Here is a 14689-nt window from a genome sequence, read left to right as displayed (position 1 = left end):
TAGCGGAAGAGCCTGATGTGGGGCTCGATCCCATAATGCCGGGATCACGCCCTGAGCCGAAGGCAGATGCTTAACCACTGTGCCACCCAGGCGCCCCATAGACCATCATATTTTCTAATAAAAGTTTTGTGTTAGGGTTATTTTAGCTTTACAGAAAAATGTGAAGATGGTACAAAGAGTTTCCATATATTTCATGCTCAGTCTCTCCTATTATTAAATCTTACATCACAGTGTTACATCTGTCGCAGTGTGAATGAATATTGTTGCATTATTATTAATTATAATTTATAATTTAAAGTATTTTCCTTGCTTTTCTCTAATATCCTTTCACTTTAGTTATGTTTCCCTGGGCTTCTCTTAACTGTGACAGTTTCTCAGACTTTTTCTATTTCTAATGACTTGGACCTTCTTGAGGTATGCTGGTCAGAGATTTTGTGGAATATCTGATGTAATTTTAATGATTACATTGACGTTATGGGGATGCCTGGGTGGCTCAGTCAGTTGAGTGTCTGACTTTGGCTCTAGGTTGTGATTCCAGGGTCCTGGATCAGCGGGGAGCCTGCTTCTCCCTCTGCCTGCTGCTCCCCCTGCTGTGCTCTCTCTCTCTCTCTCTCAAATAAATAAACAAAATCTTAAAAAAAAAAAAGTTTGAAATTATGGAGTTTGAGGAGGAAGACTACAGAGATAAAGTGCCATTTTCATTGTATCATATCAAGGATACATACTTTCAACCTATTTTACTGTTGGTGTTGACTTTGATCACATAGTTGTATAGTGTTTACAGAGTTTCTTCATTTTAAGTTACTCTCTCTTTTTTCCCCTATGGAAACTTTAGAAGAAAGTCACTATGCAGTCTACCTTAGGGAGTGGGAAGTTATACTTTTCTTTCTTGAGAGCAGAGTATCTACATAAATCCTATAGAATTCTGCCTGAGACATTTGTCTTTTCTCCCATATTTACTTATTTATCTAATTATATCAGTATGGACTCAACTGTGGGGTTTTTGAGGATATCTCTGCTTGCTGGTATTACAGGGGGCTTCTGGATCATCTTGTACATTTTTTTCTCAGCCCTAAAATCAGCCATTCCTCGAGAATCGCTGGTTCCTTTTATTGGAGAATGGTATTAGAAACCAATTCTGAATGCTACATGTGCTTATTGCTCTAGAAGTATCATTGCTTTTACACTTTCTCAGATAACAGAACAAAAAAAAATGAGTGTATATACTTATCTGGGTATATATACTTATTTATAAATATTTCTATGTGTAATCGTTTGTATCTATATTAAGCTAAATATAAGTTCATATTGATATCTCTAACACAAATCTGTTACCAACTGGACTATTCTAGCCTCCTCTCTCTCTTTTTTTCCCTGAAGCCTCCCAATCCAACAGTGAGAAATCTGGCTCCCACTATCCAGCATCCCAACAACCATTCAATGGTTGTTCCATTCCAGTATACATCAATAATACTAGCAGAATTATGAACATGCAACCCTGTGGAAAACCACTGTATCAACTGAAGTATAGTGCATGTTTTAGTCTTGAGAAATTTCGATCATACTAAAAGTTCTTAGACTAGCACCTTTTCCCATATCCCTTTCGGAGAGGTCATTTTACATATTTGTATAGACTTTAATATTTTAACAAAAATGATTTAAAAAATAATTCTTAAATACATGTACAAATGATTCATCTTTTTGTGAAGAAAAGAAAAAACATTATTAATGATAAGTTTGAATAACTGGAATTATAAAATGATGCTCTTTTCAAAGGCAAAAAAAGATACTTTTAAACTATCCTTAGAAGATGTTCATTCAGTATTATTTTGAAATTATCTTTTGCAGGGTAAAAATAATCTTGTAATTATTTTATATGAATATGATTTATCCAAATTATTTTTTCAAAAATTTAAAGAAGGAAAGACAATTTAAAGAAGGTAATGGGGACTTAGTCTTTATAGTAAAATTTCCATACAACTACATTTCTTTTTTGTTTATCTTATTTATTTATTCAACAGAGATAGAGACAGCCAGCGAGAGAGGGAACACAAGCAGGGGGAGTGGGAGAGGAAGAAGCAGGCTCATAGTGGAAGAGCCTGATGTGGGACTCGATCCCATAACGCCGGGATCACGCCCTGAGCCGAAGGCAGACGCTTAACTGCTGTGCCACCCAGGCGCCCCCATACAACTACATTTCTAAGGTTTTCTGCAACTAAAAATAAAATACTATCTTGAGAAGAGCAAACCAATTTATGGTGTCTCCAGGCAAATTTGATGTATCTTATTTGTTTAGTTTACCAGTTAACATTTTGAACAAACTAAATAAACTCTGAATCTTCTAAGATTGTACTACCAAAATTAACCAAATAACAGTCCTCTGTGTATAAAGATCTGTCCTAGGGAACTGATAAAAAGTCCACTGTATAGAAAGATATATATACTTATACTATCATTTCATAATATCTTTCAAGTACCTTTTTTTTATTAACTTACGTTGTTTAAATTCATTTAGTTAACATATCGTGTATTATTAGTTTCAGATGTAGATTTCAGTAATTCATCAGTTGCATGTAACACCCAGTGCTCATTACATCACGTGCCCTCCTTAATGCCCATCACCCAGTTACCCCATCTCCCGGCCACCTCCCTTCCAGCAACTTTCAGTTTGTTTTCTATAGTTAAGAGTCTCTTATGGTTTGTCTCCCTTTCTGAATTCATCTTATTTTATTTTTCCCTCTTTTTAACAAGGATACTTTAAAACTGAGTATAATAAAATTCTAAGCATTTGAACTTTGTTGCTTTCGGTAGAATAGAATATTTCCTCATCAGTACCCATCTTTGACTTATGACTCTATTGAAATCTTACTTATTCCCTGAAAAACAATATCTGGAATAGGAAACCCAGGAATCAAACTAAAGTATAGTGGGAAAAAGCAAAACCATTACTGTAGAGTTGTGAAGATCTGTGTTCCAGACTTGGATTTTTCACTAAACTGCTTGTGACCTTGAGCCCTTCCCATAACTCTTTGTCTCCACTTCTTCATTTAAAAGTTGTTTGGTTTAGAGGTGATCTAATGAATGCTCTAATATGCTCTAATTTTCTATAAAAAATCACATATGACATTCTTTTTTCTAATCATTCCTAAAAACACATATAACATGTGAAATGCCTCCTCAGAACAAAATGATATGGAAAGCAGCTGAAAAAAAAAAAAACTAACAATTGCTTTCCTTTAAAAATGATTGTCCCAAAATTTTATAAAAATCCACGTAGGAATTAGCTGAAACCGAAATAATAATTTTAATTCTAAATTTGGATCTGATTGTTAACCAAATCCTATCCACACACAGGGTAACCCAATAACCCAAATATGTTTTACTAGAATAACTTTGCTGTTCTCAGTACAAATACTGCTCCATAAAGGTGTTTGGAAATGATAAACAGAAGTTGCAGAACAATTTAGTGAGTGACATCTCAATAAATCATTGAAGACTCTGCTCTTGATGCAGGTTTTGCTTTAGAGTCAGCTTTTACAACCCTGTAGTTCTAAATATACCATATTCTCATTCTTCAAAGCTCAATTACATAGAAAATATAAGTACATACTTATAGCCCCTTGCTTAGTACCCTAGCTGTTAATCATCCCCCCCATCTGTATCTCAAGCCTCATGGCCCACTCTTCCTCATAGTTATGTATGCTACAGCCTTTTCAAACTACTCACAGCTGTCCAAATGGAACCTTCCATCAAATGCTCCCATACATGTCTTTACACATGCTATTCCTTCTGAATGTAATGACTGTGTTTCCATTTACTTATCTGGATGATTTGTAAACATTTAATGAAATCATGTATTCTCTGAATCTCACCACTGCTTTGGAGATTAACTTAATTATCTGTTTGTGATTCCAGAGTATAATTTTACTTATACCTCCATGTCCTTCATTGTCTGTTGTTGAGTTATAAGGTCTCTCCCCTCTAGGTTGTTCTTTCTTTAAGACCAGGGACAATGTTTTATCTTATTTGATATTACCCACACTTACCCAAACTGGGTAGTCACTCAGTAAATGCCTCCTAATTGAATCAGTTCTTAAACTAGCTTCTTAAAGGACGTGGACCACCCTCTTCTTTCCCCATCCCTCCCTACCCCAAATCCTATGTTTATAAATCAGCCATTCACAATACACTTAAATTTTACAAGTTGAAGCAGGCCCCTTCATGAAAGATAAAGGAAATTAACTTTTGTTTGGGTTTATTTTGATTTAAATCTTGGTTTTGGCTTTTATTAGTAGGTTAACCTTGAACAAATAGCTTACATTTTATGAAACTCAGATTCCTTATTTTTAAATAATTAAATGGAAATAATTATATCCATGTTGTCAAGAGGTTTGCGTGGAATAAAAAATGACAACCCCCACTATATGTGAGGCAGAGTGAATACTAATTCTGTTCATATGCTCACTTTAAAGCTTAGATTGCATTCTAAAATATTTAAATAATGTGTGAGATTTGTACATAAGTTGTATAATCATGCAAAACTATAGGCAATCAGGTTTTTAGATGTTAATTTGCTTTATTTTATCCTAAAAGTGGATGCATCACCAGAACTACGTGGTCATTTAATCTTTGACAAAGCAGGAAAGAATATCCAATGGAAAAAAGACAGTATCCTCAACAAATCGTGTTGGAAAACCTGGACAGCAACATGCAAAAGAATGAAACTGGACCATTTATGGATTAAAGACCTAAATATGAGACAAGAAACCATTAACATCCTGGAGGAGAACACAAGCAGCAACCTCTTTGACATTGGCAATAGCAACTTCTTACTACATATGTCTCCTGAGGCAAGGGAAACAAAAACAAAATTAAACTATTGGGACTACATCAAAATAAAAAATCTCTGCACAGAGAAAGAAATAATCAACAAACCTAAAAGGCAACCTACAGAATAGAAGAAGATATTTGCAAATGACATATCTGATAAATGGTTAATACCTAAAATCTATGAAGAACTTATCAGACTCAACACCCCCAAAAAAATAATCCAATTAAAGAACGGGCAGAAGACATAATTAGACATTTTTCTGAAGAAGACATACAGAGGGCCAACAGGCACATGAAAAGATGTTCAACATTACTGATCATCAGGGAAATACAAATCAAAACTACAATGAGATATCACCTCACACCTGTCAGAATGACTTAAATTAACAACACAGGAAAGAACAGATGTTGGTGACGTTGCAGAGAAAGGGGAACCCTCATACAATGTTGGTGGGAATGCAAACTAGTGAAGCCACTCTGGAAAACAATATGGAGGTTCCTCAGAAATAGAACTATCATATCTTCCAGCTATTACACTACTAGGTATTTACTCAAAGAATATAAACATACTAATTTGATGGGACACATGCACACTGATGTTTATAGCAGCATTACTTACAATAGCCAAATTATGGAAAGAGCCCAAATGTCCATCAACTGGTGAATGAATAAAGAAGTTGTGGTATGTATATATACATATAATGGAATAGTACTCAGCTATAAAATAGAATGAAATCTTGCCATTTGCAATGATGTAGATGGAGCTAGAGGGTATTATGCTAAATAAAATAAGTTAGAGAAAGACAAATACCATATGCTTTCACTCATATTTGAAATTTAAGAACAAAAGAAACAAACAAGGGGGAGGAAAAAAAAGAGAGAGAGAGAGAGAGAGAGGCAAACCAAGAAACAGACCCTCAAACATAGAGAACAAACCGATGGTTACCAGAGGGGAGGTGGGCAATGGGAGGGGTTGGTTAAATAGTTGATGGGGATTAAGGAGGACACTTGTTGTGATGAGCACTGGGTGTCACATGTAAGTGATGAATCACTGAATTCTATACCTGAAACTAATATTACACTGTATGTTAATTAACTGGAATTTAAATAAAAACTTGGAAAGAAAAAAAGTGGATGTATCAGTAATTTTGTAAGTTAGATGAATGCCTTTTTGTTTTGTTTGTTTAGGAATGCCATTTTAAGGAAGTTTCATTTGGTCTTATATTTGAATAAAACTAGAGTAAATGACTGGACAAAGCCAACAGACGTGATCATTATATTAGGCTATCCAGCAGACAATAAAGATAATCACTACTCTTTTTTTTTTTTAAAGATTTTATTTATTTATTTGACAGAGAGAGACAGCCAGTGAGAGAGGGAACACAAGCAGGGGGAGTGGGAGAGGAAGAAGCAGGCTCCTAGCGGAGGAGCCTGATGTGGGACTCGATCCCAGAATTCTGGGATCACGCCCTGAGCCGAAGGCAGACGCTTAACAACTGTGCCACCCAGGCGCCCCGATAATCACTACTCTTAGCACACGTATATTATTTGCATTCAACTTTCTACTATGTTCCAATTCACTTTTATCAAATTTTTGTGCCAGATATGGGTAAAAATGGAACCTGATTCTATTAAAAAATAGATGATTGATTACTAAAAATGATTATAAAATACAAATCTTATTTCTGTCATAGTATCAATATATTCTGAGAGATTACATGCAATTTGGAGTGATTAAAATGCATATTATCATATCATAAAATGCCCAACTGAAGAAAGTAGTTGACTATTTTGTTAACTGAAACAGTAGATCAAAATATCAGATTTTGAAACTGAATTAATTTTTCTCCCATTCTGGACATTTTCAGTGATAGCTTTAGTAATACTTGGTTAAACAGTTAGTCTCAGAATAAAGTATACAGGTAAATATTAAAACAAAAGTAGGTGACATGAATAGTCTCAAATTGGGTTTTGTGTTTTGTCTTTTTGAAAATTCTAAACTAATACTCAGCATATTTAAAAGTAATTTCCTGACATCAGCAAATATTATTCTGAAAACCCAAGATCCCTTACAGAGACTGTAGCATCTATAGCATACAAAGACAAATCTGACCAAAGTGATAAAAATGTAGCAACTCAGTTTGGAAAATATGAATACAAGACAAATACAATAACTTCTTTATTGACCTTCAGCCTCATGGCACTTAGTACCATCTATACTGATACCAACTCATAAGTTTACACTTCTAGACTAAATGCTCCCTTGAACTTTAGATTCATGTACAACATCTTCACCAGGATGCTACTCAAATTTACCATGTCCGAAGCAAAACTCCCCTCCAAATCTGCTTGTCCTTCACTCTTCTCAATTTAGATATAATAACAATATTTTCATACCAGCAGTTTATGTCCAATTTTTGAAGTAATCTTTGAGTCTTCTTTCTGTATGTTTATATGCAATCTGTCAGGAAATGCTGTCAGCTCTTCTTTCAAATACGTTCACTACCCAACAACATCCCAACACTTCTGTGTTAACATCAGGGCCAAAACCATATTTCCTCTCGTTTATGTTTTTGTATTAGCTTTGTAATTGGTTTACCTTTGTCTGCCTTGTACAACTACAGTCTACTCTTTTTTTTTTTTTAGATTTATTTATTTGTTTTAGAGAGAAAGAGAGTGTGCAGGGAGGGAGGGGCAGAGGAAGAGAGAGAATCTTAAGCAGGCTCCATGCCCAGCCTAGAGCCCCACGTGGGGCTCGATCTCATAACCCTGAGAACACAACCCTGACATCATGACCTGAGCCGAAACCAATTCTCAGGCTCTTAACTGACAGCACCAACCAAGTACCCCAACTGCAGTCTACTCTTAACACAACATCTTTACAGCATGATCTGTAAAATATAAATTATAGTACTATCACTTCTATGCTCAAAACTATCTAATCCCACCAGTAATATACTTGTAGTCAGTAGATTTATTTAGCTTGGTGTTATCAAGATAAAATGTACATCAGAAGAAGCCTGGGGAATCTCAGTAAGATAGGATTTACATTGGAGGACCTTGTAAGATTCTTTTTTGTTTTTTAAATTACGTTATGTTAGTTACCATAGAGTACATCATTAGTTTTTGATGCAGTGTTCCATGATTCATTGTTTGCGTATAACACCCAGTGCTCCATGCAATACATGCCCTCCTTAATACCTATCACTGGCCTATCCCTCCCCCCTCCCCTCTGAAGCCCTCAGTTTGTTTCCTGGAGTCCATAGTGGTTCATTTTGCCCTCTATTTACCCCCCCTTCATTTTCCCCTTCCTTCTCCTAACGATCTCCCTGCTATTCCTTATGTTCCACAAGTGAGTGAAACCATATGATAATTGTCTTTCTCTGTTTGACTTATTTCACTTAACATAACCTTGTAAGAGTCTAAAGAAGAATTTGGGAAGGGAGGATCTGTGTCAAATTAGATACTGTGAATAAGCAGGGTAATTCAGCAATTGGGTATTTTAGTAATCTTTGTTCCAAAAACAGAAAAAACAATTTGAGGCTGGTGAGAAAGAAGTCACATTAAGACAAACTTAGCTGTTTTGTAACTGTGATAAGCTCTTGACTCTGTTCTTTTAGAAACTTTGTTGCTATGATAGGAAAGGAAAGACCAGTTCCGAGTAGGACTGATTTTCACCTTCTCAGAGCCCATGGACATTATCTACTCATTTTGGGCAAAAAACAGTGTTACCACAGTGACCTACAAGGCTTCAATAAATTCTCTCACATCACTTCAATCTAATTTATTTCTTCTACTTTACTCACTTTTTCTGTGTGCACTTGCTTCTTTGCTCTTTCTGCAAAAACTAAGTGTACTCTTTTTATTTGATATTCTTCTGCCAGAAAGTCTTCACTTCAAGATATATGGATAGTTTACTTATTCTCCTTCTTCAGATCTTTACTCAAACGTCACATCCTCAGTGCAGCTTTCATGGCTACATTATTTTAAACATGAAATATCTCACTCTACAAATATTCTCTATCCCCCTTTCTTGTCATATTTTTGTTTTATATTTTAGCACATTGTACAGTCTGGCTTGCTATGACTTTACATATTTGTTTATTGCCTCCTTACTTGTACTAGAATCTACATTCCATGAAGGCAGGTATTTTTGTCTGTGTTCTTCATTGATGAGCCTGGTACTGAAAACAGTGACAAGCACAAAGTTGAAGTTCAACAGAAATGTGTTCTGAGAAAACAGTGAGTTAGCATATTGTTTTCTCCTAAATTAATCATAATTGTAGACTTAAACAGGTTAAGGTATAGCTAAGAGTTGACTTTAATGCCATTGCCCATGATCATTTAAACGATGACCAACTCTTTCAGCATTACATTAATGCTGAAATCAGAATTAAAAAAAAAAATCCAGACATGGTAAAAACAAAATGGCTTAAGAAGTTTAATATGAACTTTGTGGAAGGGAATTTTAGGAAATGAAAGTGCATAAGGAGACTGAAAAAATACCTTGATTGTTTTTTACTCTATCTAGTAGACATAATAATGGGCAGCCTTTGGAGGTCTTAAATACAGTGATGTTTTCGATTATTACATTAAAATATAAGTTGGCTGTAATATGAACAATGATTGGAAAAGACTGAGATCAAAGGCAAAAAGTCAATTAGGGGATTATTAGAATAGTCAAAATGATTAAAAAATTACGAGATAATGTAGGCAAGATATAAAACAGCAGCAAATGGGTAAATATGAGAGATTTTAGAGGCAAAATTGATTTGGTTTATAGAACAATGGATATGGGAAATAAAAAAGGGGGGGAATTATAGAAGATTAATGAATGATGGCTTGTAATCTAGGTCTATGGATGGGCCACATGAAGCCACTCTGGTATGCCTCTGTGTGTGTGTGTGTGTGTGTGTGTGTGTGTGTGAGAGAGAGAGAGAGAGAGAGAGAGAGAGAGAGAGAGAATTAATAAACTTACTGTTTCTGGAGAAACTTCCGTAAGATTTTTTATTTTTCAAATGTAACGATGACCCAGAAAAGACTAAGAACCTTTGTACAAACACACGTTATATGTTATTTTGTGAGGAGATGAATAAACAGATGATATCTTGTTTGGGATAGGAGGGATGGGTAGATGAGTGGGCAGAGATGATCACTGTTGGTGGTTGAAAGTGTTTGATTTTTCTGTAGTGCAATATCTTGGGGACATGTCTAGTACCCAAAGGTAAATAATGGTGTTAATGACATGAAGTGCCTAATAAAGACTAACATTTGACAGTCATCGAGGCATTCAGAAATTTTTAACTCCCTGTAGACACTAATTTTATGGACATTTATTATATATTAACCATGGAATAAGTTCCAAAAATTAAGTTTTCTGTTTTGAATTGAAGAAAATATCCCCATTCAAGCATTGCATCAACACATAACAATAAATGTAATACATTTTTTAAATATCTAAAGATAAAAAACTTTTAATCGCAGAAACTTAGGGGATTATTCATATACATTTGTACCACTGATTTATTTTATTCCTTCAGAATGGTTAAATAAAATCTATGCTTTTAAACAGAGCAACCTTTAAAAATATCCTTAATAAATTATAACTAATGCCAAAATTTGTAGCCTAATAAGAATTCATGTATACATGCAATTGATTAATAAGCATAATTCCCATTATATCAGACAAAGAAAAGGAAACAAAAAGTGATTCATAAAAGATGCTTGGGCTCTCATGCTTGGATTACAACAACCCTGGGAGTGTGAAGACCTGAATAAGGCCTTTAATATGTCAAATAAAATACCATCTCAGATCAATATGAGCAAAACACTCATTAGCAGTAACAAAATCCTCATGTCAACAGCTTTAAATAAAACAGTAAAGGGCATTAGAAAACGAGGAAAGAAAATTTCGATCATTCTTACATAGATCACTATGATTCAAATTTTCTCCTCAAAATGAGGAAATCGGTATTAACTTTATTTTTTCTACTTCGTGAAAAATTTATTCACATAAGCAGTTAAAACTTGCTTTATTTTCCAAATTGACCTCATTTCCTAACATCAGAAGTCCTTTGATGATAGCTTGTCTTTTTTTCTAAACTTTATTGTGATACAATCGCGTATTATAAATTTGTCTTTGTAAAGTGTACAGTTTAGTGTCTTTGAGTATATTAACTATCTAATTTCAGAACATCTCATCCCTCCACAAAGAAAGCTTGTACATAAGAGCAGCCTGTCCCCATTTCCCCCTCTCCTAGCTCCTCATAACAGTTATTTTCTGGTCTATTGGTTTCTTATACTAGATATATCCTATAAATGTAATTGCACAATATTTGATCTTTCATGACTGGTTCATTTCACTTAGCACAATATTTTCAAGGTTCATTCTTGTGGAATATGTTCATCCTTAATTCCTTTTTATTGTCAAGTAATATTCTTTCATTGGGCTATACCAATTTTTAAAATTTATTCTTCAGTTATGAATATTTTGTTTGATTCTTTTTAGGTTATTTTTTTAGGTTATTAAAATAATGCTGATTTGAATTTTGTGTACAGATTTTTGCCTAAGTGCATAATTTCAATTCTCTTGGTTATATATTTAAGAATGGGCCATATGGTAATAGTGTATTTAGCTAATTTTTCAGCCGTATAAGGGTTCTAGTTTCTCCACATCCTCAACAACACTTGCCACCTTGCCTTTCTTTTTCCTTTTTTTTTTTTTTTTTTTTGAAGGCGTTGAATTGACCTGTTCATTTGTTGCTTGCACTTCTGGTGTCATATCTAAGATACTATTATGCAATCCAAGGTCATGATGACTTATTTCTGTTTTCTTCTAAGAGTTGGTAGTTTAGTTTCTACAGTTAGGTACATTATGTATTTTGAGTTTTACATTTGGGCTAAAGTATGAGTGTGGGTCCACCTTTTTTTTTTTTTTTTTCTTTTGGCATGCATGTTGATATGCAGTTGTCCAGCACCATTCATTGAAAAGACTATTCTTTCCGCAATGGAATTGCCCTGATACCCTAGTCAAAAATCAACTGACAGTATTTTAAGCATTTCCCTCTTGGCTCTGAGTACTGTTCCATCGATCTATATTTCTATTCTTTTTTTTTTTTTTTTCACCTTCAACTTCTAAAAAGTCGAATTTATTTATTTATTTATTTATTTATTTATTTATTTATTTATTTATATTTTAAAGACATAATCATATTTTATTTTAAATCCGTATACACACACACACACACACGATATATTGGTTTCAAATGTACAATATAGTGATTCAACAGTTCTTTACATTATGCAGTGCTCATTAAGATAAGTGTACTCTTAATTCCTATCACCTACCTATTTCACCCATCCTTCTGCCTGCTTCCCCTCTAGTAACCATCAGTTTGTTCTCTATAGTTAAGAGTCTGTTTTTTGCTTTGTCTCTTTTTTTCTCTGTTCATTTGTTTTGTTTCCTATATTTCTGTTCTTAATCCAGAGCCACTCTGTCTTTATTACAACAGCTTTATAGTTAATTTTGATATTAAGAACTATGGGTCCACTTATTTTGCTCCTTAAAAGATTGTTTTGGCACCTGGGTGGTTCAGTTGGTTAAATGTCTGACTCTTGGTTTTGGCTCAGGTCATAATCTCAGGGTTGTGAGATGGAGCCCAGCATCAGGCTGTGTTCAGCGTGGATTCTGCTTGTCCCTCTCCCTCTGCTCCTCTCTCTACTCTCTCTCTTAACTGTCTCACTCTAAAACAAAATATTCTTTTTTAAAAAAAGATTGTTTGGGTATTCTGTTTCCCATGTCTTTCTATATAAATTTTAAGATTTTTTTAAAAAAATTCTATGAAGTAGACACCTGTGATTTTCATAGAAATAGTGTCAAATCTGTACACCGATATGGGGAGTACTGTCATATTAACAATATTAAGTATTCTTATCCATGAACATTGAGTGTCTTTCCATTTATTTAGGTCTTTTATTTCTTCTAGTGCTGTTTTGTAGTTTTTAGTGTACAGATGTTTTGGGAGATTTCTGTGTAGGGTATTATGCTATTTGCCGATACAGATAGTATATTTCTTCCTTTTCAATCTGAATGCCTTTTATTGTTTTTCTTGGTTAATTGCCCTTCACTGAACCTCTAATACAATATTGAATAGAAATGGTGAGAGCAGTCATCCTTGTATGTGTTTTTATTTTAGGATAAAAGTCTTTAATCTCTTATATTAAGTATGAGGCTGTCTATGGGGCTTTTATAGATGGGCTTTATCAGGCTGAGAGAATCCTCTTCTATTTCTAGTTTGTGGAGCATTTTTATTATGAAAGTGTGTTTGATTTGTCAAATGATTTTTTTGAGTCTATGAGTCTGCTGAAATGATAATGTGCTGTTTGTCCTTCATTCTGTTAATATGGTATATTACTTTATTAGTTTCTTTATGTATTAAAATTCCCTTGCGGGGCACTTGGGTGGCTCAGTCATTGGGCATCTGTCTTTGGCTCAAGTCATGATCCCAGGGTCCTGGGATGGAGCCCCGCCGCATCAGGCTCCCTGTTCAGCGGGGAGCATACTTCTCCCTCTTCCACTCCCCCTGCTGTATTCCCTCTCTCACTGTCTAGCTCTCTGTCAAATAAATAAATAAAAATCTTTAAAAAAATTCCTTTGCATCTCTGGGGTAAATCTCACTAGATCATGTTATATTATTATTTTTGTGATCCTTTTGTATTACATAATTCAGGTCGCTAGCATTTGGTTGTATAAAGACCAATATTGTTGTCTTTAGTTGTTGTTGTTTTTATTTCTTGTAATATCTTTATCTGGTTTAGGTATCCAGGTAGTACTGGTCTTCATAGAATGAGCTGTAAAGTGTTCCCACTTCTGTTTATTTTTCTATTCTTTGAAGAGTTTGGTAGGGATTGGTGTTAGTCTTAAAATATTTGGTAGAAATCACCAGTGAAGCCATCTGGGCCTGAATTTTATTTGTGAGAATTTTTTTTTATTATTAATTCAATCTCAGATTTTTTAACATCTTCTTGAGTCAGTTTTCATAGTCTAGGAATTTGTCCATTTCATGTAGATTGTTTAGTATGTTAACATAGAATTGTTCATAGCCTTCTCTTATAATCCTTTTTATTTCCCTAAACTCAATAGTAATGCTTTCTCTCTCATTCTTGGCTTCAGTAATTTGAGTCTTCTCTGTTTTCTCCTCAGTGAGTCCAGTTAAAACTTTGTCAGTTTTTTTCTTTTCAAAGAACAAACTTCAGTTGTGTTGATCAATTTATTGTTTTTCTCTTCTAGTTTTCTTTTATTTCCACTCTAATATTTATTATCCCCTTCCTTTAAATTTGCTTCTCTTTTTCTAGTTCTTTAAGGTGGAATCTTAAATTATTGATTTTAGATCTATCTTTCTTTAATATAGGTGGTTACAGCTACAAATTTCCCTCTAACCACTGCTTTAGTTATATCCTAAAATTTTGCTATGTCATGTTGTCCTTTACATTCATATGAAAATATCTTCTAATTTCTTTTGTGATTTCTTTTTGACCCACTGAGTAACTAGGACCATGCATTTTGAACCTCCAAAAAAGTTTTTTTTAAAGATTTTATTTATTTATTTATTTGACAGAGATAGAGACAGCCAGCGAGAGAGGGAACACAAGCAGGGGGAGTGGGAGAGGAAGAAGCAGGCTCATAGCAGAGGAGCCTGATGTGGGGCTTGATCCCAGAACGCTGGGATCACGCCCTGAGCCGAAGGCAGACGCTTAACCGCTGTGCAACCCAGGCGCCCCATGAACCTCCAAAATTTTTTTATGTTTTTGTCTCTAACTTAATTCCATTCTGGTCAGAAAACATACTATTTTATGATTT

This window comes from Ursus americanus, chromosome 13 (assembly GCF_024610735.1).
Source record: "Ursus americanus isolate L20-20 chromosome 13, mUrsAme1.1.p, whole genome shotgun sequence".
Taxonomy (NCBI): Eukaryota; Metazoa; Chordata; class Mammalia; order Carnivora; family Ursidae; genus Ursus; species Ursus americanus.
This window is presented reverse-complemented; position numbering follows the sequence as displayed.